At 43.5% G+C, this 21202-nt stretch overlaps 1 long non-coding RNA gene across 1 annotated transcript in view; it reads right to left on the reverse strand.

Annotated features, from left to right (window-relative positions):
• Nucleotides 1–13559, reverse strand: part of LOC132536168 (uncharacterized) — a 94416-nt gene extending 80857 nt beyond the window's left edge. Inside the window, exon 1 of the long non-coding RNA XR_009547836.1 lies at nucleotides 13501–13559. This is a non-coding gene — a long non-coding RNA (uncharacterized LOC132536168). The remainder of the gene's footprint in view (nucleotides 1–13500) is intronic.
• Between the last annotated feature and the right edge of the window lie 7643 nt (nucleotides 13560–21202).

Consider the following 21202-nt stretch of genomic DNA (forward strand, 5'->3'; position numbering starts at 1 on the left):
AGTGAAAGACTTTCATGTGTGAGGATCTGGGGTCCTTTCAGAGGTTCAATCCCATTGCCAAAGGCAAGAGCTGAGCATTGCACTTATCTTTCTCATTAAGATAAATAAATTAATTAATAAAAGAGAAAACATACCAAGAAGCTAAGGCATCTATTCTAGGCTACATCAAGTCCTCCAATGGTTCCTTGAATGTGGGTCTTTTACACTAGAGTTGAAGGACATCAAAGAATGTCCACAACTCATTTGCCAATAGATTCATTCTTTCAAAAATGGTTTTATGAGGATAACATTGCCTTTGTGTGTGTGTGTGCGCGCACACACACACACACACACACACACACACACACACATGCTCCTGGAAATAGTGTGTCTCTGACAGCATCCATGTGAATATCCTACAGTGATATTTACTCTGTTTAGAATTATATAATTAGATGACCACTGCATGAAATAGGGGCTAGGCTTGTAGCATCTCTATTATTTCCAATAAAAGCCTGGAAGTCTATAGTCATCTCAAAAGGAAAAGATTAAAAGACTCAAAGCTGTAGGTGTAACTGGCTTTAGAGGGGCACTCTGTCAGCTGTCAGTTATGATGCTGACCTTTGACCACTGACATCACAGGCCAGGATCCCTGGCTACAGTGGAATCTTCAGTCTTGGAGACTGAGATGAACAGTGCACAAAGTGCTGTGCCCAGCTCTCACTTTTGTGTCAAGGAGTGAAGAGTAGAGGATGTCTGCGTCTACCAGAAAGTCTTCGAGGCTTTCAGCGTGTCTGTGCTGGCTGCCCTGCTTAAGGTAGAGTCTGTTCACATGGCCTGTGTGACCAGCAGAGGAGGAGGAGGGTGGTCCCAGGAGGTGCTCTGTGTGATTCCCACTGACAGAATCTCAGCTTCAGCCCTAGTCATCAACAGTTACTTGTGCTCATGAGATTCCCTTCTGCTGACGACAGAGAGCAGGCTTGACCCCTTAGCATCAGAGTCTTGTGGGCTTACACCGGGCACAGCCAAGGAATAGCTTAGTACTTCTTGAGTTGAGAAACATTTGAATGTTTGGTTTATTCTCGGCTGATCATGGGATTCCTGCCCCCCTCCACCCCAAAGTGATGACTGGTTTAAAGAAGATTAGAGTCAGTTTTCCAGAATCCTGTTATCTAAGTGTGTATGTTAACCTGAGACCACAATGGAATGACTTCTTCACACTCTTGGATCGATGCTATCTGACCCCTATAGGTCACACATAGATCTGTTTAAAATTATTTTTATGAGAGAGGAAGAGTGAATAAAAAAGAAGAGAAAAGAGGAAAGAAAGGGGTAGAAGAATGGGTAGGGAAAGAAGCAGAGTCACAAAGGCTAAAACCGCAGATGATACTGTGGTTGATTATGCTCTGACAACGCTTTAGACACTGTGCTGCCTTCAGGCCTTGGCCCTGTGTCCCTGAGTTGGTTCTTTAAAACATTTCTCATCCTCTCTCCTTTGACCTCTTAGTGTCCCCTTACATTTTTTATCCTTATATTGGGGGTCAGTGTTAATTTACTACAGTGTGATTTGTTGACACAGGGTGTCTGCAGAATACTCTCACCCCCACTCAGGTCCTCTCCCAGCACCAAGCACCAGGGCCCCAATACCCTCATTCCCCCTCACTCCCTTTAGTGTCTCCTTTCTACCAGGTCCTGAGACTCTGCTACTTTCTTGTCCTCTGACACTGAAGTGACAGGCCCTGTGCCCTCTCCTTGAAGCAGCCCTCCATTACCACCAGCTCTGAGTGACCTCAACTATCACTGGAGCTCTGTCTAGCTCAAGACTCCTGAATTTGGCTACTGAGCCCTTCTGGGGGACTGAGACTCCTCTGTAATGCTCTGTGAGGGCTGACATCAGAATGAGCCCGTGTCCTGCCTGCCAGAGACAAACTGCTCTGTGGGTCTGCTGTGTTGCAGCTCTTCTATGGAGGAGGGCAGTTTGGAAGAGAACATCCTAGTGTTGCCTTATGGCCATATCCAGTTCATGGGCACTGGCAAATTCCAGAAGGGTCGGAAGTGGCAGAAAAGGCAGCTGATCCTATATTCCAACGTGCTGCTCATCTCCAATACAAAGTATGTACCTCCCTCCAAGGAGTTGGTATAATGCACCAAAGTCAAAGACTCTGGGGTGGAGGAGTGGGGGGAGTACACATCCTGGAAAAGGATGACAGAGGACCTAGTGGGGGTTGTATTGTTATGTGAAAAAATCTCAGGGTAAACTGATAAATGTTATGCATGTACAAACTATTGTAGTTATTGTCAACTGTAAAACATTAATTCCCCAATAAAAAAAATTAAAGAAAGAAACACACCCACCATCTCCTCAGGAGAAACCCAGCTACTCCCAGATTGCTGGGATGCAAGCTAACAGTGCTGTGCTCTATTCCCTCTCCAGGTACAAGAGTCACTTCCGAATCAAGTACTTGGCATCCCTGATGGACATGTGGGTGGAACCCAACATGAGGAAAGCCGCAAGAGCCTGCACATCACTGGTCTTAGGCTGGGCTGACCTCAGCTTCGTGGTCTCTTTTCAGTAAGACTGCAGCCAAGCCCTGCCTGTCTCCTCATGACTCTTAGGGGGAGCACAGCTCCATCTGGGGGTCTATTAGCCACAGGTGCTCTGACCCCCACAAGGACAGCTCTGTGCTCTCCATTGGCTCCCACTGGCTCTGATACAGGCAAACACATGTAGCTGCTAAGCCCTTTGCAGGTGGGGGCCAGGGGCTTGAACCCGGGTCCTTGTGCATGGTAGCATGTGCAGTTAACCACCAGCACCACCAAAGGGCCCTAAACACAATTTCTCCTCCATTTAGAAGATTTCCTTGCCAACCCAGCAAACTGTCAAAGAGCAGGGCCCCTCAGCACCGTGACCAGGACAGGACTCCTGGATCACACAGTCCCACCAATAACAATCAATGATGCTGTTTACACTGGCCAACACTCATACTATGTTTGTGTGAATGTGCATTTTAACTGTTTTTCTCCCCTTCTCTTGGATTTCAGATCAGTTGAGAAGATGGAGCAATGGTATAACGAGCTTTCTGATTATGTCCTTATTTCATGTATTTCAAATTTTCAAGTTCTCAGAATGCAGAGTCCAAGCAGTCAATGCCCCTCCCTCTTGTCCCCCTTCTCTTCATGCTGTGATGGGAGCTAACATCACCCTGCACCATGTATTAAATGGCCCTGACTTAAGGGCAGGTTTCTCCATGGGCTGGTTCTCAAAGCAAATGAACCTGCCAGAGCTACAGCCCAGGGAGGTTCTGGCCTGGACTCTGGATGGGGTGTTCAGCCCTGGTCTCAGAGACCTGACACCACAGACATGTTTTCTGGGATCTGTCTCATTCTCCAGAAATATATTTGCATACTGTTATTCTCATTAAGTCTTGCATGTATCTTAAAAAACTTGATATCTTGAAAAAGCATTGAAAAATGCTGAAATGATTAGCCAAAACACAAGTTCATTTGATAACAGTCTAACAGCTCATTTCTCCTTCTCTCTTTTGGGTCACTGTGGAATCTATTAGCAAAATTTATACCGCCATTCTGGACTACCTAGATATCAACCAAAAGGAGGCAGAACGCACCTGTGTGAGTGTTTCTAAGACTAGAACTTACATTTCAAGTTCCTGCTTTACACAGAAAGTGGTCTAGAGATGTGGGAAGAATTAAGCACATACCACCCGGAAGGATGTATTTTCCTATTTACACACACTTCTCTATAGACACAAAAAAGGGAGCAGAGACTGGATGCAACCCTATCTTGCATATACAGAGTGGTTTGCATTGCTCCCTGTGGATTTTTTCCTCCTGGAATAGGTGACTCTACTAATTAAAGAAAAAATAACAACCTCACTTTTATGCTACTGGACCAAAAGCAAGCTAGGAAGTACCAGGCATTGGTGTACCTGGTAGAGTGCACATTACCATGCAAGAGGACCTGGGTTCAAGTCTCTGAGACCTACTTGTGGCAGGGGAGCTTCATGAGTGGTGAGGCAGTACTTCAGGTTTCTCTCTCTTTCTTTGCCCCTTTCTCCCCCGTTTCCCCGCTATCAAAGAAAACGAAAAAGAAGAGAATGACAGCCAGGAGCTCTGCGTATCATTTGGTTTCTGGAATTGCAGTACAATAGCTAAGACATTTACTATGGAGAACTAAGACATTCTCTTACCCACATTTTCAGCAGTGACTGAATAATGGTTAATAGGCTTATCCAAGTATACGGGTAGAGTTCCATGCTCACCCCACTCCAAATCCCTGTGTCTCCCATAAGAGATAACTTCATAGTTCTCACAAACCTTGAGATACATTGGAACTTCCATTTGGGGGCAGGGCCTGGAGCTGATTATGCTTAATGAATTGAGGAGGTGAGGGCTAAAGAACTGAGTCATGTGAATTTGAACAAAGTAAATCTGAGTATCTTCTCAAATTTGTAAATGCACTTTTCATTCAGTTAGAGTCTTTCCATCATGTGACCTCGGATATCTTTTCTTTCCCATCTTAAATCTTTCCCCATTTTCAGATATGGGACACCATATTCTTCCCTTGGAGTTTTTTTCTTTGTTTTACTATGGATAGATACAGAAAGAAACTGAGAGGGGAGGGGAGATAGAGAAGGAAAGAGACAGAGTCACCTACAGCACTGCTTAACTACTCATGAAGCTGTCACCCTACAGGTGGGGCCCAGGGTTAGAACATGAGTCCTTGTCCATAGTAATGTGTGTACTTAACTAGGTGTACTGCCTTGCCTGGCCCTGAGGAGGATTCTTTCTTTCTTTCTTTCTTTCTTCCTTCCTTTCTTTCTTTCTTTCTCTTTTTTTTTTCCAGAGCACTGCTCAGCTTTGGCTTAATGCTTATGGTCATCCAGGGTGTTGTACCTGGGATTTTGGAGCCTCAGGCATGACAGTCTCTTTGCATGACCATTATGCTAGGAGATCCCACTATGATATTCTCATAAGATCCACTTACATATATACTTGACCTATGGATACTGTCTGCATTTCCCTTGTATACTGTGTGCTCTTTTTACAATTCTTTACTGCATTAGAATGGTATCATTTTTAATGACCTATCTCAAACCAATTCCTCCTTAATTTTCATCTTCATTATCAGCTTAGTATGTCAATAATAAGGCTTTCTGACAGGGTAGTGGCACCCAATCCTTGGTTCTTGCACTTGGTAAGGTGTGTGCCAAAACAGCTGCAACACTGCCTAGCCCTCTCTCTTTTTTTTATTTCTTCTTTTGCATAATTTGAAATCTGCATCATGTCAGGGTTGGCCTTCACTCTGCAGCATTGATGCCAGTTTCCTGCCTCTTCAAACACCAGGAAATTCTTCTCCTCTAGTGGGGGGAAGATATATTTTTTTAAAAGTATTTGATTAGATAGCTGACATTTTAAATTACAAATTACTCTCAACTGAGAGTTCCCTGTGTGCGTATCCTGAGACTAGAGAGCATGCAGGAACGAATCCAAATACCCTTGTCATCACACTTCTAAACATGCACTGAAAATCCAAGTATTCATGTAAATCTACAGTGGTGATTCTAAACCACAGTCACCCCCAGGGGTCAAGTAGTTTGATACTGGACACGGGGCTCTCTCTCTCTCTCTCTGTCTCTCTCTCTGGGGGAAACAGAGCTGCTGGGAAATGTGTTCTTCCACTGCTCACTCCAAAGGCTTATTGTGACCCTGACTTCTTTCTCTCCCAGGACTCTGCAGAAACTGGTCAGGGGTCTGTGAGTTCAAGGATGGAAGAAACCACAGAGCCACCTGCAGGTGAGTGTCAGGGCAATCTAAGAGGCTGACTGGAGTGAGACATTAACTACAAAGGCTCAGGGAGAATGGGTTCCAGCTTAGCTTCAATACCTTCTGACAGGGAAAAGTGCAGGCAGTAGGCCTCCATGAATTCAACAGACACTGACCAACTACTACTCTAACAGGCTCTAATGACAGTCCTTGCTTCTCTACTTCTCTGTGGCAGACAGGACTGCTATATAAAGCTCTTCCTCATGAGGAATTCATTGCATTCCAGACACAGGGATGTATAAGAGCATCTTCCTCTTTACTTTGTCAACTCTTTTCTTGAGCAAATATTAGGGCAGGGTTTCCTGTCAGACTCTTGGACACAGAGACACAGAGACACAGCCTTCTTTGCACAGAAGGTCCAAAGAAGGCCCATGTGTCATCTTCTACAGTGAGGTGAGTCTCTTTATGGTCAGCCTGGACCTAGATGGGAGTTTCTCTACATGTAGGTGTCAAACATCTGCATAAACATGAAGGGGGTCAAACGCCAGCCACTGAGGGGCTTCCACTAGAAGCACATGACTCCCACAGCCTCACATGTGGAGACCAGCTGGGTTCCTGTACATGCCTCCTGCCGAGTCATACCTCCTTTTTGAAACAAGCTCATGACACTGAAAATCAATCCCAAGGGGGTGGGGAGATTGGCAGGGACCCAGTAGTCCCACAGAAAAACATGCACATCTCCAAGGAAGACACAGCTCCCTTGCCATGCTCTAGCTACATCCTGTGGTCACGATGGGCTCATCACGACCACTTCAGCCTGTAACTATTTTGGATTCCTCTCCATACAGACAGAGAATATCACTATGAAAATGGAATGGCTCCACTACAGGTGACCAAGGACCAGTCACAGGATCAGGAAATCTCTGGCTTGGCTTCCAGCCACCAGGAGTCCTTCCTTTTGGAGCAGCTCTTTGAGGACACCCCAGGTTAGTTCCTCCACAAGCCCAGACCTCAGGTCAGGGCCAGCAGAGGAGAGGGAAATTGAACACTTTGCTGCTAGTGCCACCTCTCTGGACATTTCTCCCCTCTTGAAATCAAGCTCATGATACTGAAAACCAGCCTCACTATGGAAATGGGATCAGAATATACACCAGAACTAATAGTGACACAGCATGATAACTTCTACTTCCAAGTTTCTAGAAACCTCTTAAGTTCTCCAATAAAAAGCCAAGGCCAGTTATATACACCTTCAAATTCAATCAAAAGTAGGGAGTCCAGGTCTCCTTTCTCAAATCCTCAAAGATTTTCCTGCTAATATGCAGGAATCATGTCATACTCTTATAACTGGGTTTGCTACCTCCATCTGTCCCTCTACAAAGGTTTCAGTTAGAAAGTGGACGCTCGACCCCTTGGTTTTCCACGTCCTTAATGCTCTCACTGCCTCTGCTCTGCTCCCTAGGGCCCCTATTTGTCCATTGCTAATCCCACTGCTATGATCACAGGTCTCTGCACTGGGGGTGACTCTACGTGGACCCTGGGCAGCTCTGTTTACAGAGGCCACCACAAGAGCATCTTGGTGGCTGTGGACCAGAGGGATGACTCTGACACCACCCTCCATGATGTGGAAAGTATCAGGCAGAGGTCTGTGTTCAACCGTCTGCACAGTGCCCCCTCATGGCTGCCTCTGCTAGAGCTCACTGCCTCTGAGCTCAGTACTGAATACCTGATGGGCTGTGGAGACAGGGCCACCCACAAGCTGTCACTCTACAGCTATGCCCTGAGCCACCCCATCATCCCCGTGAATCTGGCAGTGGAGGACATCATGGACTGTGTCTATCTGCTACACCAGAAGGATAAGGCCACCATCACTCAGTTCTCCTGCATCATGTCCCTGTTGTGCACCAGCAGCCACACAGAGCTTAACAAGGAAGACAGGGAGGAGTGAGGCCCTCCATCCAAGTCCCCTGATCCTGCTAGAGGTAGGCACCTCCTTCCTGACTGATGCCAGTGGTACAAAGGTGACCAGGCTCCTGGACACACCTCATCTACACCATGAGTCTGGGTGAGCTTAGGCCATGTGAGATTAATTCGAGCAACTAGTCTGTGTGAGACAAAGGTTTCTGGCTGATTAAAACAGGACAAGAGAATCTCATCCCATCAATGGCAGGACTTGACTCATTCTCCTGGTGACAGCACATTCTGGGTGGAGGCTGCAGAATCTTGCTGTGTTGAGAGGAAATGTTGACTAGGTTTTAATATATTTAACTCTTCTGATAATAATTCAATTTACCTAATTGCTAGTGATAGAAATTCAGATGGGAGGGAGAGACAGTGGGGGAGAAATTGAGAGATACCTACAGCTTTGCTTTTCGGCTCCTGAAGCTTCCCCCCTGCAGGTGGGGATAGGGGCAAAAACCTAGGTCCTTGTTCACTGTGGCATGTGTGCTCACCAGGTGGGCACCACTTAGCCCTTTCATATATTTATCTCCATGGAGAAATACTCTCTTTGGCTTAACTTATTTCTTCAGGAATCAAGAAGAAGCTAGTATATGACAATGTGATTTAACTAAGACAGCTCTCTGTTTTTCATTTCAGGCATGACAGTAAGACAGACTGCTAATTCCAATCTGGGAGAGTGACACCTCCAGAAAGGCTCAGTGATGGAACATCTCAGGTCTCTCCAAATAGGATTCAGAGAGCCCCCTACCTACAACCTACTCAGCTGATAATGGCTCAGGGCTCCCCTGGCAAATCTATAATCAGTGAGGCCACCTGGGTGTCTGCTGAAATGCCGACAGACAGCTTCCCCTTTCTAGAACTGACCCTTTCTTTTCCCTGTTACTTTATGATATCCAACTGAGAACAATTATTTTCTTAATCCTTTGCAGGATTTTGAGTTAGTTCTCAGTCCTGCCATCTATGTGTAAACTTCCTGGTGGAAGACATGAAGCCCTCTGACTAAGGCAGTTCTTTTAAACTTTTTGTCTAGTGGGGTCACAATGAAAAATGTCAACATCTCACATCCAGCTCATTTCATTTGAGGCATCCTCCTTGATCCCTTCTTACATCCTGCTTTGAAGGTCTTTTCACAGAAATCTCTCTCTTATTCCTTTCACTGTATGTATGTAGTTATAGAGTCTTTTATTGTATTTTCTTGTTGATTGTATTACTATAATAAATATCACTCCCTGACTCTGTACCTTATATGGCCCCTCTCTTTGCTCAGGGCTCAGATGAAACCTTGGTGGGCTCCTCTGGGCAGCTCTGCATTAGCTGACGTCCCACGTGTCTGCAGGCAGCTCATAGCTCAACTGGATCTATTTTCTGTGTGTTGCCTGTTCCCCAAATCTCCACAGGGTGGCACCTAGCTTCTTCAGTGCCGAAGAAGGGCTCCCATACCATAGCCAGACAGCCACTGAGGTCTCTGCCTGCTTCCCATTTGTTCATGTTCCATGTGCCAGAGCAAGGACATGGCTGAGTCTACAGTCAGCCCAGGAGGAGACAGTAGCAGAGACTAAAGATGGCGCACTTCGGGCTTCTGGATGGCTGTTACTGTGATCAGCACATTTCACTGCAAAGTTCAAGGTGACACCTCTACTGCCATAGGCCCTCAGCTACTAGCCTTTTAAAGACTCCTTAGCCCAGCACTTCCCAGACAGTCACCAATTGTGGGGACAAATGGTCATGGAATAGCCACTCATTATGCTGACACTGGCATCTGAACACCACATGTAGATCAGAAGGTCACAGGTCAAAACTGGCATCCTGGGGAAACGAAGGTCACTGTTCAACCTGACTGCCCTTTCTCTTTTTAGGAAAACTTAGTACTACACTGCCTACTAAGAACTTTAGAAAATATAACACCCAACATTCTTTCAAGAGAAGTGACATTTTTAAACAAGCAAGTACGCATTTCCAAAATAAAAAGCACACATTTTCTAAAATATCAGAGTATGCTTTTGTCAAAATTTAAAAAATGAAAACCTGTGTACACTAGGACCACACCTGATAATTATAAAAGTTTAAGGTCAGGAGTTGGGCAGTAGCACAGCTGGTAAAGCACAGGTGGCACAAAGCAGAAGGACCGGGGTAAGGATCCCGGTTAGACCTGCCAGCTCCCCACCTGCAGGGGAGTTGATTCACAATTGGTGAAGCAGGTCTGCAGGTGTCTATCTTTCCCTTCACGTCTCTGTCTTCCCCTCCTCTCTCCATTTCTCTCTATCCTATCTGACAAGGTCAACAACAACAATAACTATAAAAAATTAAAAAGTGCAATAATGGGAATAAATACATTTTTAATAGTTTAAACTCTCTGAAAGGAAAAAAAAAGATAGAAACAGGGAGTTGGGCAATAGCGCAAGGGTTAAGGGCACATGGCGTGAAATGCAAGGAGTGGCGTAAGGATCCCCAGCTACCCACATGCAGGGGAGTCACTTCACAGGCGGTGAAGCAAGTCTGCAGGTGTCTATCTTTCTCTCCACCCGTCTTCCCCTCCTCTCTCCTTTTCTCTCTATTCTATCTAATAACGAAGACAACAATAATTACAACAACAATAAAAACAGTAACTTTTCAATAGTGACCCACTTTTTTTAAGCTACTTATAAATACAATAAACATTATAGTTTCTTTTGCACCTCCCTAATAACAAGTGTAATATTTTTATGTATTTATTGACTACCTGTACTTTTTATGTATTTATTGACTACCTGTACTTTTTCTGTACCCTATTCATAATATTTGAAAAACTCTAAAGGCCCATGTGTCGTTTTCTTTTTGATGTTTCATTGTTGTTGCTAATGCTACGGCTCCTGCTCATTAGCTATAGGACTCTATCATCATTATCAGCTGTCTTCATTTAATTTATTTTATTCATATATAATAAATATATCATTTATCTTATTTTTATTATTACCTACAGGACTCTAACATCATCATCAGCTGTCTTTATTTTATTTATTCATTTTGAATGTATGTAGAGACAAAGATGAAGAACCGAGATGCGGAACTGTTCTACTATTTCTAAAACTTTCCGCCATCCCCACCTAGCGAGTGGGGACTGGAGCTGGAACCCGGGTCACCAACATGGCAACTTAAGTGCTCTACTGGGTGACACACTAACTGCCCACTTTTCTCAATTTTTGAGAACTTCCCATAGTCTTGAATACTCAGATTGTCTCCAGGCATGTCACTCATCTAACTTCCTTATCTTCCACTGACCCTGCTGGGGAGCCAGCATAATGGTTCTGTATGTCAAAGGCTTCCATGCCTGAGGCTCTGAAGTCCCAGGATCAATTTTCAGCTCCACCATAACCCAGAGCTGAGCAGTGCTCTGATCTTTCTCTTTTTGTATCTCTCTCATTAAAATATAAAGAATTGGGAGTCCGCTGGTAGTGCATCTGGTTAAGTGTACGTGGTGCAAAGCACAAGGACAGGCATCAGGATCCCAGTTAGAGCCTCAGGCTCCCCACCTGCAGGGGGTTTGCTTCACAGGTGTGAAGCACATCTGCAGGTGTCTATCTTTCTCTCCCCCGTATTCCCCTCCTCTCTCCATTTCGCTCTGTTCTTTCCAACAACGGCTACAACGGTAATAACTACAGCAATAAAACAAGGGCAACAAAAGGGAATAAAGAAATATTAATTAAAATATTTTTAAAATATATAAAGAATATATATATATTTTTAGGGTCCGGGTAGTGACACATCTGGTTGAGCCCACATGTTACAGTGCACAGTGACCCAGGTTGAGGCCTCTGATCTCCGCCTGAGTTGGAGAAAGCTTCAAGAGTGGTGAAGCAGGGCTGCAGGTGCATATGTGTCTCTCGCCTTCTCCACCTCCCCCTCCCTTCTAAATTTCTCTCTGCCCTTTCCAATAATAATAGTCTGTTAAAAAACATATATATGTACTTTAATTTCTAATATTTAATTGTATGCTAGTCCCAAGACATATGCACAGCTATGTTTATATAGATATATAGTTGGTAAGTCAAAATATGGAAGCAACCTAAACACAGACAACTAGATAACTATGTTAGAGTGGGGCATGGCTGGTGATGCACATAGCTGAGAGTGCTCTTACCATACACAGGGACCTGGGTTTGAGCCCCTACTCCCCACCAGCAGGAAGGATTTTTAATGAGTGGTGAAGTAGGTTTAAAAGTCCCCCTCTCTCTCTATTTTTCTTTTTTTCTTTAATTCCCCCCCCCGTGGAATTGCTGTGGCTCAGTGCCTATGCTACAAATCCACTGCTCCTGGAGGGTATTTTTTCCTTTTTTTTTGACCTTGTTTTTTATCTTTGTTGTAGTTATTATTGATTTTTATTTCTGTCATTGTTGTTGGACAGGACAGAGAGAAATTGAGAGGAGGGGAAGACAGAGGGGGGAGAGAAATATATGATTAGTGAAGTAAATGAATAAATCAATTAACAGATTTTTCCTTTTTTTGCCTCCAGGGTTATTTATTGCTGGGGCTCAATAAGAATCCACTTTTCCTGGTGGCCTATTTTTTCATTTTATTGGATAATACAGAAATTGAGAGGTGGGAGTCGGGCGGTAGCACAGTGGGTTAAGCGCATGTGGCTCCAAATGCAAGGACCAGCGAAAGGATCCCGGTTTGAGCCCCGGCTCCCCACCTGCAAGGGACTTGCTTCACAGGTGGTGAAGCAGGTCTGCAGGTGTCTATCTTTCTCTCCTCTTCTCTGTCTTTCCCTCCTCTCTCCATTTCTCTCTGTCCTATCCAACAATGACATTGATAATAACTACAACAATAAAACACCAAGGGCAACAAAAGGGAATAAATAAGTAAATATAAAAAAAATAAAAAAAAAGAAATTGAGAGGTGAGAGGAGGGAGAACGAAGGACACACTAGCAGACCTGCTTCGACTCTTGTGAAGCGACCCCCCTGAAGGTGGGGAGTGGGGTTTGAAACTTGATCCTTGCATGGGTCCTTGTTCTGAGTACTATGTGTGCTTAACCAGGTACACTGCCAGCCCCTTCAATATACATATTTAAAAATATTTTATTATCTTTATATATTTATTGATGGGATAGACAGCCTAAAATTGAGAAGGAATGGGGGTGATAGGGAGGGAGACACCTGCAGCACAGCTTCACCACTCATGAAGCTTTCCCCCTGCAGGTGGGGAACAGGGGCTTGAACCTGAGTCCTTTAGCACTGTAACATGTGCTCTCAACTAGGTGAGCCACCACCTAGCCTCTCCCTCAAAATATTTTTTTCAAGACAGCACTTCTTGGTGAAAAAAATAGGAGACTTCACCTCTCTGGCTAACAACACCATCAAGTGTGGTTAGAGGTGCAGAGGAGCAGGTCTGAGTTTTGTTTTTTTCCCAGAGAACATGTAGCTGAAAACATGGAAAATGGGATGAAATAGACACTGGGAACAGGTGAGTTTGGGACAGGGGTATTGATGCCTTTACATTGTACAATGCCTGTTTTCTATTTTCATTATTTTACCTAAAACAGATTACACTGAGATGACAAAACAAATAGAAAGACCCAGCAACTATATTGTTCCCCAGATGTACAAATCAGTATATTCTTTAGTGTATTAAAGAAAACTTTTAGCAAGGCAGGTCTGAGTTTTGTGCCACAGTAAGGGCTGGTCAGGATGGATGAAATGTGTGAAGACAATTAAGCTTAATACTAAACAGCTGCTATTGAGAGAGTTTGTAACTGCTATTTTAAATCCAACCATCCCAACTTAAATATCTTCACACTCACCCATCAATGTGTCTGGGGTCTCATTTTCCTTAGAAGTCAGACACATCTGATGCTGTGCAACATTGAATAATAATTTTTAAAAAACTGGGGTTACAACCCACGTTTCACAGGATATACTTGAAGAAAACCTGTCTTTATCTTCCCAAAGGTTCACAAAAAATGAATCAAGTAAAAATGTAAATTATCTTAGCTCCACAGACTTGACTACAGTTTGAGAGTAAACATTGTTGATTTCAGTAACTCTTGGACAGAGTGCATAAGAACACTATATATTTGAAACATTACTGTCAACACTGTATTTCTTCTTGCACAGTGACTGTTTCCTTGTAAATGACAGATATATATTCTAGCAAACTCAGCACTTTGTAAATCAACTTTAAATACAGATCATAGTTTCAAATACTCCCTTGCAAGGAAATATATTGTATCCACATAGCAGTTAAAGTGCTCCTTAATGTAGGGGGGAGGAGAGAAACACCTTGAAAGTGTGAGCAACTTACAAGAATAGAGACCAACTCTCAAATGATCAAAAATTAATGTTAACTAGGAAAAATGCAGAGGTAGCAATTACTAGGAAGAGGGTCCCAGGACAGGCTGGGAGTAGGGATGAGAACATCTCCTGAGACGGAGAGAGTGCCAGATTAGGTGATCATTCCAGCCAGATAGGTTCTGTATATGCTGGGAAGCTGTCTCTCTGTCTCTCAGTCCCTGCCTTTGCCTCTATCTCTGTCTCCATATATATAAAATCGGGCATGTCATGAAAAATATTTAAAAAGAGAAGTATAACTCTGAACATGATCTAAAGAAATGCTTCCTGAAAAGTCCGATCAAAATATTATTCTGAGTCTATATGAGAAATAGTCTCATTATTAGTAAGGTACACCAAAGTCATTAAAGGCAAATACCGGGGGCTGGGCCGTACACAGCGGGAGAAGCACACATGGCTCAAAGCACTAGGATGGGCATAAAGATCCCAGTTTGAGCCCCCACTTCCTTATGTGTGTGGGGAAGGTCGCTTCACTAGCAGTGAAGTAGGTCTGCAGGTTTCTGTCTTTCTCTCCCCCTCTGTCTTCCTGTCCTCTCTCAGTTTCTCTCTGTCCTGTCCAACAACAACAGGTATAGCAACAACAACAACAACAACAAGGGCAATGAAATGGTAAAAATAGCCTCCAGGAGCAGTGGGTTCCTAGTGCTGCCACCAAGCCCAATGATAACTATGGAGGTAAAAAAAAAAAAGACTAAAACTCATAGGGTATACATGACCTTCAGAGACAAGCACATACTCAGTGCATATAGAAAGGGAAAAGAGGAGACTTGGGTGGTAGTGCAGCTGATTATGCGCCCATGGCTCAAAGTGCAAGGATGGGGGTAATGATCCAGGTTGGAGCCCCTGGCTTCCCACCTGTAGGGGAGTTGCTTCACAAGCAGTGAAGCAGGTCTGTAGGTGTCTATGTTTCTCTCCCCTCTCTGTCTTCCCCTCCTCTCCTCATTTCTTTTTTTTTTTTCCTCCATGGTTATTGCTGTGCTCGGTGCCTGCACCATGAATCCACCGCTCCTGGAGGCCATTTTTCTCCCTTTTTGTTGCCCTAGTTGTTGCAGCCTCATTGCGGTTATTATTGCCATTGTTGACATTGCTTTGTTCTTGGATAGGACAGAGAGAAATGGAGAGAGAAGGGGAAGACAGAGAGAGGGGGAGAGAAAGACAGACACCTGCAGACCTACAACACCGCCCGTGAAGCGACTCCCCTGCAGGTGGGGGGCCGGGGGCTCGAACCAGGATCCTTACGCCAGTCCCTGCGCTTTGCGCCACGTGCGCTTAACCCACTGCGCCACCGCCCGACCCCCTCCTCTCCTCATTTCTGTCTGTCCTATCCAACAATGACGACATCAGTAACAACAACTACAACAGGGGATTTGGTTGGTAGTGCAGCAGGTTAAGCACAAGTGCACAAGCAGAAGGATCACCATGTGGATCCCGGTTTCAGCCCCCGGCTCCCCACCTGCAGGGGAGTCGCTTCACAGGCAGTGAAGCAGGTCTGCAGGTGTCTATCTTTCTCTCCCCCTCTCTGTCTTCCCCTCCTCTCTCCATTTCTCTCTGTCCCACCCAACAAAACAACAATAACTACAACAACAACAACAAAAAAAACCAAAGGGCAACAAAACCGAATAAATAGATATTTAAAAATAAAATAATAACAACAATAAAACAAGGGCAACAAAAGGGAATAAATAAATAATTTTTTTTAAAAAAGCGGGGAAAAAGGGAACTGAGCAGTAGCTCAGCCAGTTAAGCCAAGTGGGGCAAAAACGCAAGGCCTTCTGAAGGATCACAGTTCGAGCCCCCAGCTCCCTGCTTGTAGGGGAGTTGCTTCACAGGCAGTGAGGCAGATCTACAGTTGTCTTTCTCTCCCCGTCTGTCTTCCCCTCCTTTCTCAATTTTTCTCTGTCCTGTCTAACAAGGATGACATCAATACTAATAAATACAACAACAATAAAAAAGGGCAACAAAAGAGACTATATAAAAATAATATAAAAGAAAGGCAAAACAAACACTGAAATGCCCAGCAGCATATGGCTAGCAGGCATCTCTAGGTGATACTGACAGTCACTCCAGTGAAGATGTTGTAACTAGGGCGACACAGGGGTCTTGCTGCTGTCCTGTGGTCCACTGTGGGTCCCCGGCCCCTAAGTACTGCACAGATGGGGGGCACTGAGCTGTGCCCAGAGCCAGCATGGATGGGCCCCGCAGTATCACCAGGACCACATGCATCTGCATGAACTGGGACCGCTGCCAGGTGGCTTCTTTGCACCATGTATGCTTAACCTGTTGTGCTACCACCAGGCCCCGAAATTTGATTCCTTAATAAATCAAAGATACAGTAAGCACATTCAGTAATATTACCTTAATATCTTGGACTTCATATCCTACCCTGTGGTCAGTGACTCTCTTCTGGGTCAAATTGTAGGTCCGAATTCTTTCTGACTGGGCTCCTGTTCCAACCTGTGCAGAGATAGAAAGGAATTCACATTTTAACACAATCACTATCTTTACTACAATGGAAAAGGCACTTGTAAATTTTCTTCTAAGGATTTCTATTTCTGAAGGTCAGACACATACAATTGACAAGAGCAAGAGCAGAAGGAACTTAATTGTTTAAGACTCTTGTTATCTCAGGTTTACTTATGGAGTAAGAGTGTTTCTTTTTCTTTTGCCTCCTGCACTACAAATCCACTGCTCCTGGAGGCCATCCCCCCCCCGCCCTTTGTTGTTCTTTTTGTTTATCATTGTTGCTGGATAGGACAGAGAAATTAAGGGTGGGGGGGAGACAAGGAGTAGGAGAGAAATACAGACACCTGCAGACCTGCTTCACTTCTTGTGGAGTTACATCCCTGCAGGTGGGGAGCTCAAACCAGGATCCCAACCCCTAACCTTAAGCTTTGTGACATGGGTGCTGAACCGCTGCACTACCACCCAGCACCCAATAGTGCTTCTTCAGTAGTTCCAGTTCCAATCAAAGCCAAATTATCAGTGGTCTGAGAGAAGGAGGCAGAGTGGATAAAGTACAGGATTCTCAGGCATGAGGTCCCAAGTTCAATCCCCAGTGCCACATATACCAGAGTAACGTGCAGATTCTCCCTGCTTCTCTCTCTCTCATTAATGAATAAATTAGATCTTTAGAACAAAAGAAAAATATCTCTGAAGATGGGTAGGTTGCAGCATGGAAGAAATTAGAGCTTCTAAATTGTAGGTCCTGAGTCCAATCCCAAGCACTGCATATGCTAGAGTGCTGCTTCTGGGCCCCTCTACCCCCTTCTGTAGTTCATGAAATTAAAAATAATTAAAAAGCTATATTTTACCCCCATCAGTCCGTTCTCCAGCAAGTTTACTAATGTGTTAACTCAAACTTCTTTCTCAAGCTGTTTCTATTCAGGATTTGTATCATAACTCTCTAAAGAGAAAATTGGTTTAAAGGTCATTTTTATGAAATTTTTTATGGAAATTAAGATACTTTCAAGTTGTAAAATAAAACATATTATTACATAAATTTATTACGACTCCCTGTGGGTTCAGAAATAAATAGCTCTGCCAAAACCATACTGCAAAGCACAAGGACCAGCAGAAGGATCCTGGTTCTGGCCCCCAGCTCTCCACCTGCAGGAAAGGTACTTCACAAGCAGTGAAGCAGGTCTGCAGGTATCTGTCTTTCTCTCCCCCTGTCTTCCCCTCCTCTCTCCATTTCTATCTGTCCTATCCAACAACAACATCAATAACTACAACAATGTTAAACAAGGGCAACAAAAAAGGGAAAATAAATTAATTCATTAAAAAAACCATACTCTAATATTTTCTGCTTATAGAGTCTAAGGTCAAGGGGCAAGAAAGGGTTTTTCCCCCACTACATTTTTCGATATTTCCTAGATTTTGAATTACATATGTATGTAGTTTTATTCAAATGTGTAAGTTCTACTAAAGTGTATGTATCATTTAAATAAGCAAAGTATGTATACTCTTGTTCTCTTCAGATTGTATAAATCTTTTGCCTCTTAAGTAAGCAATGTATCATAATATTTTAAATTTAAAAAAAAATAAAGGCTGCCACTGTCTGGGAGGTTGTGCAGTGGATAAAGCTTTGGAGTTCTTAGGTGTGAGTTCTCAAGTTTGATCTCCGGCATCACATGAGTCAGAGTGATGCTGTGGTTCTCCTTCTTCCTCTCCCCTATTTCTCTCATTAATAAATAAATCTTTACAAACAAAAGTAAAACCTGAATGGGGTTGAAAGAGAATGTGGAAGCCCAAAATAGACATGTTTTTGAGTTATTTGCAGTAAACCTTGTAGCATTTTAGGAAAAGTGGGTTGCATAACAGTAAGCATTATAATAACTGTCACTAGTCACTTTGATTTAGATATCTTAGTTTTCCCTACTCTTGTCCTTTCCACTTTCCCTACCCTTGTTTTAGCCTGCAGTAGTGTAAGTGACAGTGCAAATGATATATTAATCCCTTGCCTGCGATGGTCTCAGATTGCAGAGGAGCATCAGTAGGTAAACTTGAAGCTAGGAATTCACATTTCCCAACCATTACTTCTTAGCAAACCCCTTCTGGCACAGACACAGAGAGCCTAAACATTCAAGTTATTTCTTATTCTCAATGGAATATATTTTCTATATGTCCTGAGATATTTTTACTTGGTCAAGAATAATGAAATAACATTTTTAATATAAAGTAACCTTTAAAAAGTCTTTTTTTTGTTTGGTAAGAGAGAAAGAAATAGAGATGGAAAGGGGAGATAGAGTGGAAAAAGAAAGTGAGACACATTAAGATGGTGTTTCACTGCTTGTGAAGCTTCTGCCTGCAAGTGGGGATGAAGGGCTTGAACATTGGTCCTCTCACACTATACATGTGCACTCACAAAATGACCTTTAAAAAAAGATGAATATATCGATGTATTTTAGTACAACAGTTTTATACTACATAATTCTACTATTGCCAACAGATGTTTTCTCCTTTTAACTTTAAAATGAAAAAAATGGGGTCTGGGAGGTGATGTAACCAGTGGAGTGAACATGTTACAATTCACAAGGACTAAGGTTCAAGCCCAAGATACAACCAGCTGAGGAGAAGCTTCACAAGTGGTGAGGCAACGCTGCAGGTGTCTCTCTGTGTCTCCCCCTCTACATCTTCTGTTCCCTCTCAACTTCTATCCAGGAAATAATTAATGAATAAAATATACAGGGGGCCAGCAGTGGTGCATCTGTTTAAGCACAGAAATTTCAGTGCATAAGGAATCATGTTCAAGTCCCTGGTCCCCAGCTTCAGGGGGTAGGGGAAGCTTCACAAGTGGTAAAGCAAGGCTGCAGGTGTTTCTCTGTCTCTCTCTTTTCTAACTCCTCCTCTCCTCCCAATTCCTCTGTCTCGGTCCAATAAAAAATAAATATATTAATATATATAAAAGAAAATTGACTTTAAAAATTTTTAAAAATGAAATAGAAAAAGTGGGATAAAGAGCATGTGAGAAACATCACAGTACCTGCCATCATGCCTGGTGCTCCCATGTTGTGTTAGGGCTCAACACCAAGTCTGCAAGCATGGTGATGTGATGTGCACTCTACTGGGGGAGCAAGCTCTGTACCCCTTCGTTTATTTATTTTTATGGATAGAGCACTACTCAGAACTTCTGTATGCTGGGGATCAAACTTGGGGCCTCCTGCATGTGTAGTATGCAGTTTACCACTAACCTATCTCTCAGTTAAATGCTTACAATTTTGAGATAGAGACCTAAGCACAGATCTACTATCCACTGAACTTGGCTTGCTGTATCTGTGTTGCTGTTCAGTGGGGCCAGGAATCAAGCCCAGGGACTCCCATATGTAAGGCATGTGCAGAGTGACTCTTCGAACAGTTGTTAAGTGATTCTACTAAATAAATCTTATCTGCAGTGTCCTGAGAGGTGGTACAGTGTATAAGACATTGGACTCTAAAGCATGAAGTTCTCAGTTTAATCTCTGGCATTGCATAGGTCACAGTGATACTCTAGTTCTTCCCTCACACCTTTCTCTATAATCTTCTGGTAAAGCCTACCTTGAAGCACATGCAGAGCAATTTCTTTGTTTTTTATCTGGGAGCGTTCTTGCTGGCATTCAACTACAAGCCCTGGAAAATTACCAAGACCAAAGGGACTTCCCACAAGGCAAACTTAAACAGAAGCAAGATGTTTAAGACAAGGAAACATGAATCAGGAAATTACTACAAAAGATTAAGAACATTTTAGATTTAACAGGCTTTAGAAATGATGCCTAAGGGAGCCAGAAGGTAGCACAGTGGGCTAAGCCCACATGGCACAAAGAGCAAGGACCGTTTAGGATCCTGGTTCAAGCCCCCTGCTCTCCACCTGCAGAGGAGTCGCTTCACAGGTAGTAAAGCAGGTCTGCAGGTGTCTCTCTGTCTCTATTCCTCTCTATCTCCCCCTTCTCTCTCAATTTCTCTCTGTCACTATCCAATAACAAACAAAAAAAAGATACATAGATTGCTTTATGGAAAACTGGGAATTGTTATGCAAGTACATACATAACATAACTTTTTTATTCATAAAAGAGAATGAGAGCATCATTATGGTACATGCAATGCCAGGAATCAAACTCAGGACCAGAAGGCGGCTCAGGGGGTAAAGCACATGCTTTATGTAGCATGTGGCTGGGGGTCTGATCCTGGACACCGCAAGTGAACACCACAGGCAGGCAATGGGAGGGACTCCGTGTATAGAGGAGCAGTGCTTTGCATGTCTCCCTCTCTTAAAGGATACAGAATGGAGACTGGCGGGGAGGCTTCTCAGCTGTCCCATGCAGGTGCAAGGTTCTGGGTGGGATTGATCCCCAGGCACAATATTTGAGAAAATTTTTTTAAAAGTCTTTGTATTACTTAAAAGATGTACAGTTAAGAGAACAATATTACCATGATTTTTTTCAAAAAAGCCAATCTGCAGCTCTGGAGGCTGGCACAATGGTTGGAGCTTTGGACTCAAGCATGAGGTCCTGAATTCTACCACCAGCATCACATGTTACAGACTGATGCTACAGTGTTTTCTCTATATATATATATATATCTCTTTCTTCTCCCTTTCTCCCTCACTAATAAATCTTTTAAAAGAGCTCCAGCATATGTAGAAAAAGGGTTCAGACAGACCTAGGATCCAACACATGCAAA

The sequence above is a fragment of the Erinaceus europaeus genome (genome assembly GCF_950295315.1).
Source record: "Erinaceus europaeus chromosome 6 unlocalized genomic scaffold, mEriEur2.1 SUPER_6_unloc_3, whole genome shotgun sequence".
NCBI lineage: Eukaryota > Metazoa > Chordata > Mammalia > Eulipotyphla > Erinaceidae > Erinaceus > Erinaceus europaeus.